The sequence below is a fragment of the Myotis daubentonii genome, chromosome 9 (genome assembly GCF_963259705.1).
Source record: "Myotis daubentonii chromosome 9, mMyoDau2.1, whole genome shotgun sequence".
NCBI lineage: Eukaryota > Metazoa > Chordata > Mammalia > Chiroptera > Vespertilionidae > Myotis > Myotis daubentonii.
This window is the reverse complement of record NC_081848.1, coordinates 27,046,390-27,054,254: the sequence shown is the minus strand read 5'-3', so window position 1 is coordinate 27,054,254 and position 7,865 is coordinate 27,046,390. Positions and strand designations below refer to the sequence as shown.

The window sequence follows — 7,865 nt, the reverse complement described above, 5'->3', positions numbered from 1 at the left end:
AGGCTCAGATGATGGTTAGCAATTAAGGTATATACTAGTACACTTTTTTATTTTCATTTTTTTTAAAAAAACTGCATCTTCTTTATTGTGTATACTTTAATTTCAGAACAAAATAAACAACAACAAAAAATCCCCCACAATACGCAACATCCAAACCTGATGTCAAATATGAGAAGAGAATGCTTGAGGCCCTTATAACCTGCTTTAGGCAGACAACAGAGTAAGAAACAAACAAACAAACAAACAAACAAACAAACAAACAAACAAACAAACAAAAACACTAGACACCAGCAGAGGAGACCAGGCAGGTCAGAGCCACTCAGGCTGCTGGTGGAGCCACGAAGACACTACACAGAGGTCACAGGTCTACAGGTAGAAACTCCTAACCTACTTTTTCATACAAGAGGCACCCTCATCACCCGCAAGGGGAGGGGATCCCACCAGGAACAGCAGCACTAGGTCCTTGTGCTGTCTCTTCATCTTCATCAGTGCCTAGACCTAGCTTCATCATGCAGTGGATACGGTTGGAGTGGGTCCGTGGATCCTCAAGTGAGAAGCAAGAAGAGAGCAACACACTTTAAGTAGCAACATCACAAGGTCTTTGACAGTCCTGTCCTTGTCTGCCTCCACCTTTTGCCACAGTCTCCACAATTGGGGTAGTTGAGCTTTCTGGCCATCATGTAACCCATTGGAGAGTTGTCCCAAAGTGTGTGTGTGTGTGTGTGTGTGTGTGTGTGTGTGTGTGTGTGTGTAGGAAGGGGCTTTAATGATGAGCTCCATGTTAGCTGCTCCATTGTTAGTCACAATGCAGCTGGGTGAAGACACGCCCATTGGAGATTGTCACCTCTCAACCATCGTATCTAATATTTTTTTCATGAGTTTGCAGAGGTTCTCAAACTTGGCCATGCTCTCTTCCATTTTCTTCTCCTCTTCATGTAGCTCCAGGCCCTCCTTGGAGCTCTTCCCATCAAACCCCTTGACCTGCTGCACACAGTACTCATCAACAGGTTCCATCACATATACTACCTCTTCCACACTTGCTCCACAAAAGTACAGTTGACAACTTGCTCTTTGCTCTCACCAGTGATAGATGGATTTTGGGTCTCCATGTGTGAGACATATTCTGAAAAATGAATAATTTCATCTCTAGACAGAGAGGTGTGATAGCACAGAAGCTCAGAAAGGCATCACCAATTAGTAGAGTCCTCATGGATTCCAAGCTTTAGGTTTTTAGAAAATGCCTTAAAATTTCTTATAATTATCCTTGTCTTCTGTCAGCTGAGAGAAGAGCTCAAGTCACTTCAACAATGTTTTTTGAAATGACCTTCTAAATTTTGCTCTGCTGGAGCAATTCTTGGGAGATGTTCATGAGGACAACCACACCATGGATGAAATTGAGATACTTTGGTATCAACTCATCACAGCTGAACACATGGCAGACAGAGTTTGATGTGTTTATTCTTCATCTTGGTCTCAAAGCAGTCAAAAGGAGCCCCTCAGGGGATGAATAGCAATGCCCTGAATTGCAACTGACCTTCTACAGAGAAGTGCTTGACTGGAAAGTGGTCTTCCCAGTCATTGGCAAGGCTCTTATAGAACTCTCCATGTTCTTCCTGAGTGATGTCATCAGGGTCCAAAATGGGCTTGGTCTTGTTCAGTTCTTCCTGATCGATATAGTTTTCCTTAATCTTCTTTGTTTTCTGTTATCCTTAGCACTATCACCCTCCTCATCTGAACCCATGTCTTCAAACTTGGGTTTCTCCTCATCATCTTTATCTTCCGCATCTTTCTCCCCTTTCTCTTCCTCTGCTTCATCATTGATTTCTTTCTCTCATTCCTTCTTCAAATAAAGGCTGATGGGATAACCTATAAACTGTGAGTGCTTCTGCACCAATTCTTTGACCTCCCTCCCTCTAACTACTCCTTCTGGTCATCTTTAAGGTGGAAGATTACTTTGGTACCCAGGCCATAGTCAGCTCGCACAGTGAAGGAACCCTCAGCAGAAGACTCCCAGGCATACTGCTCATCATCATTGTGCTTTGTGAACACAACCACTTTCTCCACCACCAGGTAGGCAGAACAAAAGCCAACACCAAACTCTCCAATAATGGAGATGTTTTCACCAGCCTGAAGAGCCTCTATAAATGCTTTTGTTCCAGACTTGGCAATGGTTCCCAGATGATTTATAAGATCAGCTTTGGTTATGCCAATGTCTGTGTCCACCAAAGTGAGTGTGAATTCCTGGGGTTTTCAGATGATGTAAATTTTCAGCTATTTACCACTGTCCAACTTGGAAGTGGCCGTCAGGCTCTCATAGTATATTTTGTCCAAGGAGTCAGAAGCATTACTAATCAATCCCAAAGGAAAATTTCCCAGTTGGAGTAAAAAGTACTGGTGATGAGAGACATGAGTTAGGCAATTTCTGCCTGGAAAGTGCAAGTCTCCACCCCCTCCTCCCCATAATGCATTTCCTCAGACATTATAAAGATGAAGGATGCAAGTACTAGAAAGCAGGGTGGGTAGGGACTGTGTTCAGCTCACACACTGTGCAACCAGCATGCTAAGGGGTGACTCTGCACATTGTTTTTTTAGATATACAGTCATTGTACAGTTAATAGTCTACAATCTACACTAATAAAAAAGAAAGATGCAAACTGACCATACCTTTGTGACGCCTACCAGCCAATCAGGAGTGAGTATGCAAATCAACCCAACAAAAATGGCAGGTTAATTTGCATACATAGGCACTGAGTGGCTGGGGGGGCAGGAGTGGGACGCTTGCGTTGATGCCATGGCAATGACACAGGCGTTCTGCGCCACCCAGCCACTTTGGGCCTCTGGGCGGAGTGGGAAGGAAGAAAAGCAGCTCTGGCCAGAGCGAAGGCGGTGCAGGCAGCCAGGGGAAGGAAGGCCCATTCTTGCACGAATCTTCATGCATTGGGCCTCTAGTATAGTATAAACATAAGTTCTATATGCATTGATGCACTGGGAAAGAAAAAAAAATGTGACTCACTTTATTGTGACATTTGCTTTATTGCAGTGGTATGAAACTGTACATGCAATACCTCTGAGGTATAACTACATATTAGATCTCTAGACATATTCATCCTATATGACTGTAAATTTGTCCCCTTTGAATAACATCTCCCCAATTATCCCACCTCCCTACTTTGGGAACCATTGTTTTACTTCCTGTATTTAACTTTTTTAGATTCCATTTAAGTGAGATTATATAGTGTTTTGTTTTGTTTTCTCTTTCTGTGTCTAGCTTATTTCACTTAGCATAATGTCCTTCCCATGTTGGTGTAAATTGCAGAATCTCCTTCTTTAAGGCTGAATAATATGCCATTGTGACATATATAATCTCAAAACTTCTTTATCCATTTATCCTAAGTATCTATAGGTTTTTTCTATATCTTGGCTACTGTGTATAATGCTGCAATGAACATGGGAGTGCAGATCTCTTTAAAGTACTGTTTTCATTTCCTTCAGGTATATACCCAGCAGAGGGCGTGGTGGATCATATGATAGTTCTAGCTTTCGTTTTACTCTTTTTATCACAGCTGGAACAGAATATAAAGAAAACATAAAATAGTTTGAAGAACAGAGAGGCACAATAAGCCATAGCATTTCATGAACAAGATGAAAAAAACAAACAAACAATTTCTGAAGCAATAATTTATAGAAGGCATTTTGCAAAGCCCATTAGAGAGAAGTAAATTTCCTTCCACCACATCACTAATAAAAGTCTAAGAAAGTGAGTAGAGAATGACCACATGGTTTTTGATATGAAAGTGTGGCATTTCAGCAAAAAAACTCTATTAGGTAAATACAGTTTAGGAATATGCAAGGGACTCGGCAGAAACGGAAGGAAGAGAAAAGAATAAGGACCAGAACAGAACAGAGAAAATTCTGTAAACCACACTGGCTAACTCCTTTTAAATTGAGGAAAAATTGGAAACTTATACTCTGAACTCATTAAACATTTATTGTTCATGTTATACAACTATGTTTGCTATGACTAAATAGGAAACAATTTATAGCTTTCTCTCCATAGTTTGGACTCTTTTTGAAGATATTCTTTGGTAAACTTCATGAAGATCCAGAGCAAAGATGAAACTTCTATTTTGAAAGATAGCAGGATCAGAAAAAGCAGAACCTAACATATCAGTTAAGATTGTTGTGATCTGAGTAGGCAAGGAATTTAAGGATTCTTCCTAAATTAATATGGCAAATAAAGGTTATATCAGCCAGAATTTAAACAATGTGCCTTTGGAAATATGAAAAATATAGTGTAAGGTCCTAGCCTTTGAGGTTCTTTTATAACCCAGAAAGGAGTTGACAAATGTCATGTAAGCATTTTTCCTGATCACTTATCTATATTTCATCTGAAAGCTCACAATTTCCTTTTTCTTTAGGCCTTTCTTATCTCTCGTAACCTTTCCTCTCCATGTCACTCTTCTGTTCTTCAAAAATCTTCCTTTTATATTCCTTGAAACTAATGCAGTTAGAAGCTCGAAGCACTGACATGTATGGACAAAAGACTAGCTGCCTACATTCTTATAATTCCACTTTTTTAAAAGCATGTTTCACTTATACCACACAATAAAAGACCTCCTCTGTATTCATAGAAATAATTTCAATTTCTTCTAACGTTTTTGTTGTTGCTAATCCTCACACAACGATATTTTTTTCCATTGATTTTTTTTTTTTTCCAGAGAGAGTGGAAGGGAGGGAGGGGACGAGGGAAGGAAAGAGAGAGAGAAAGAGAGAAACATCAACCTACAACCCAGGTACTCGACCCTTTGGTGAGTTGTCAGATGCTCCGACCACTGAGCCACTGGGCCAGGGCTTTTCTTTCTAACTTCTTGTCAAAGGTAGTCTGTTATATGCTAGAGAATATCTTGTATTTTTAAGCAGTATGGATAGAAACAAACTCCAAACTGATTTTACATATGAAAGATATTATATATAGCTAATAAATTTTAGTAAGAAAGAACTTTGTAGAGGGGGTAATCTGAGTGATTGCTTCTGGATAATGATACAAATCTAATAAGATAATAAGACATTTTAAGGTATTGGGGTGTGGATTGAGGAAAAGATATTAGGCAAACTGGTGCAAATGCTCAAGAATGGGAATATGCAGAAAGATGTTTCAAAATTGTTCAGAGAATATGATGAAAAGAATGAAAGGAAAAAGTGGTATAAAATGTTGACCCTAATCAGCAAGTGTAAAGGAGGCAGTGGCTTGAACAAACTGTGCTCTGAGGACATGAATCTGGCACAGGGCTTACTGTCAATTGGAGGCAAGTGATCGGAAAGAGGTCTAGGTACGCACCTAAGCTACCATGGACGTAATAGGAATGACAGAGAAGAGGTCAAATCCATACAACTGGAAACTCGGGGCTTCAGAGAGAAGGAGAAGTGAGAAATATGGAGTCAAAGGGGATATACTGTTCTGAAACTGGATGCCTAAATGAATAGAAACCAAGGGATAGAAAAGAACTACTTCATTTGATTTAGTCATGTTGTACGTGAGAACTATTATCGATACCCAATTTATAGTAAAACATTTTAATAAGCAAATTTCCCTCTATTTTAGAATTTATAATAATAAAGCATCTGAGCTACTATAACTTTCTAAATACTTAATTCTTGAAGAAAACATATTCTATTGTGATAGCAAGAATCACAAGACTTCAAGAAGTCTGGAAAATGTTCAAGATCAAACTCACAGTAATGCTTCAAAATTCCTCTGCAACTTGACATCATGGGTGATGAACACTGGAAAAGAAGGACTGACTAGACTTTTCTACAGCACCTACTAGTTGAGTAAAGTTGAGTCAACTATTTAACATCCTTGATTCTTAGATTTCATATTTGTAAAGTGAGATGTGTATATAATGATTAGTGGGATATGTCCACCCCTTTACACAAAGTTATAAGAATCAAGTGAAATAAAATCAAATGTCCCTAGAGGTGTCTCTAAGCTATAAGGCACTATAAATTATGTGGCATTGAGGCATGGGTAGTAAATATGAATTGCTAGTAAATACTCTTAGTTGTAACTGATATAATGACTAAAACTATCTCTACTAAATCAACTATGGCTACTTCTGGCACTACTGCCACTATTAAGGCTATTTTTTAATCAATGGGATCTTCACCATTCATTTAAAAGAGAAGGTCAATTGGTCATCTGATTATCTCCATCTCTTCCAGAACCCATTATAAAAGAAAGGTAAAGAAATAAAATTGGCATGAATCAACAGAGATGGAACATAATATGGCAACTGATTGCAAAAAAAAAAAAAAGGAAAGCAGATCAAACAGCAGTCACTGACTTTATAATTATAAAGAAGATACAGCATACATTCAGGAGAAGAGGATGCGAGTGATTTTCCCTGAAAAACTCCAGAGATTTATAAGACCTAGCAAAAGGTAAAGAGTGGGAATAAAAAAGAGAGATCATTTGAAAACAATTACACTGAATATATGACCACCCATTTCTCGTACCAATGCAAAGAATATCAGCAATTACATGTCTGCTCTACAGGCAGAATTTTTAAGCATTCTCCTAGAGAAATTTATCTAGAAGCACAAGATTCAAAATCAGCACACATGAGGAAAGGTTCAGGTGAGGCACATACTTTAAAACGAGGAAGTAAAATGAACATTTGTACATTAAGTGGTCAGACATATGCCCCTGCTGGGAACCTAAACAACAGTGACTGTCAATCCTTCCCTGGGAGGGCTATTGGAAACATCATCTCCAGATAATCTGAAAATCCTCAGAGCAATGATATGTCCACATTCATATTGTGGAAGAGTGCCCTAGCAAAAAAGCCAGTTGCCCACAATTACTATATTAATTAGTTCCTTATTCTTTGGTTCATCAGTATACAAAGGGATTCTAAACTGATATTTTAATGCCCCCATTTTATATAAAAAGGAACAAGTAAACATCACCTGACACTTGAGAAAAGACTACAACATGGAAGGCTGAGAAAAATGTAGAGAAATGATATGTCAGTCTTAAGGAAAGAGAGATAACTCTAAAAACATTTAAATATTTACTCTCCACAATGAAGTGTTAATGCATGCAAAATTTTTAAATGCTATGAAAAGGAAAATAATAAACAGAAAGAACTCTTGCAAGTTAAAGCATTGTAAGAATATAGTTCAACTAGAAGTTATAAAGATAAATTTAAGAAAGTCTTTTAGAAAAAAATGAAAATATGTACAGTTGGAAAATATGAAGTAAAAGTTACTTATATAGAATCAATCTAAAATGAATAATTTCTGACTAAAAGGTTCCAGAAAGCACAGATGGACAAGATAAATGAAAGAAATTACCCAAGAAAAGTTCTAGAATAAAGTACACAAATCTACAGACTGCCTGATACAATCAATGAGAAAGTCAAACCCCAAGGACAATTATCATGAAATTTCCAAATATCAGTGCTAAAGGGAAGATTGTAAAGTCTTCTAAACAGAGGGAGCAGTGCCACATACATAAGATACTCATAATGATTTCAGATTTCCTAATAGAAACTATGGAGTCTAGAAAATAATTGTCTTCAAAATTCTGAAGGCAAAAATCTCCATCCTTAAATATTGTGCCAAACCAAAATATACACTCATTTTGTGGGTACAATATTTCTCCTTTTTTTTTTTAAATGAAATGACTTCTAGTTATACTTTTTTTTCACTTTTTCTGAGGAAAGAATGATGTGCCTCAGAAAATGAAGGGTCAAACCACAAATGTGGGTCGACTCAGAAAAGAAGAAAAGGATTATGGGAAAGAGTTCCTCATCAAAAATGGAGATCTAATAGAATGATATAACTTTTGAAACAAATATAAG

General features: G+C 37.8%; 1 pseudogene; it reads right to left on the bottom strand.

Annotated features, from left to right (window-relative positions):
* Nucleotides 1-387: 387 nt before the first annotated feature.
* Nucleotides 388-2,480, bottom strand: LOC132241748 (heat shock protein HSP 90-beta-like; annotated as a pseudogene).
* Between the last annotated feature and the right edge of the window lie 5,385 nt (nucleotides 2,481-7,865).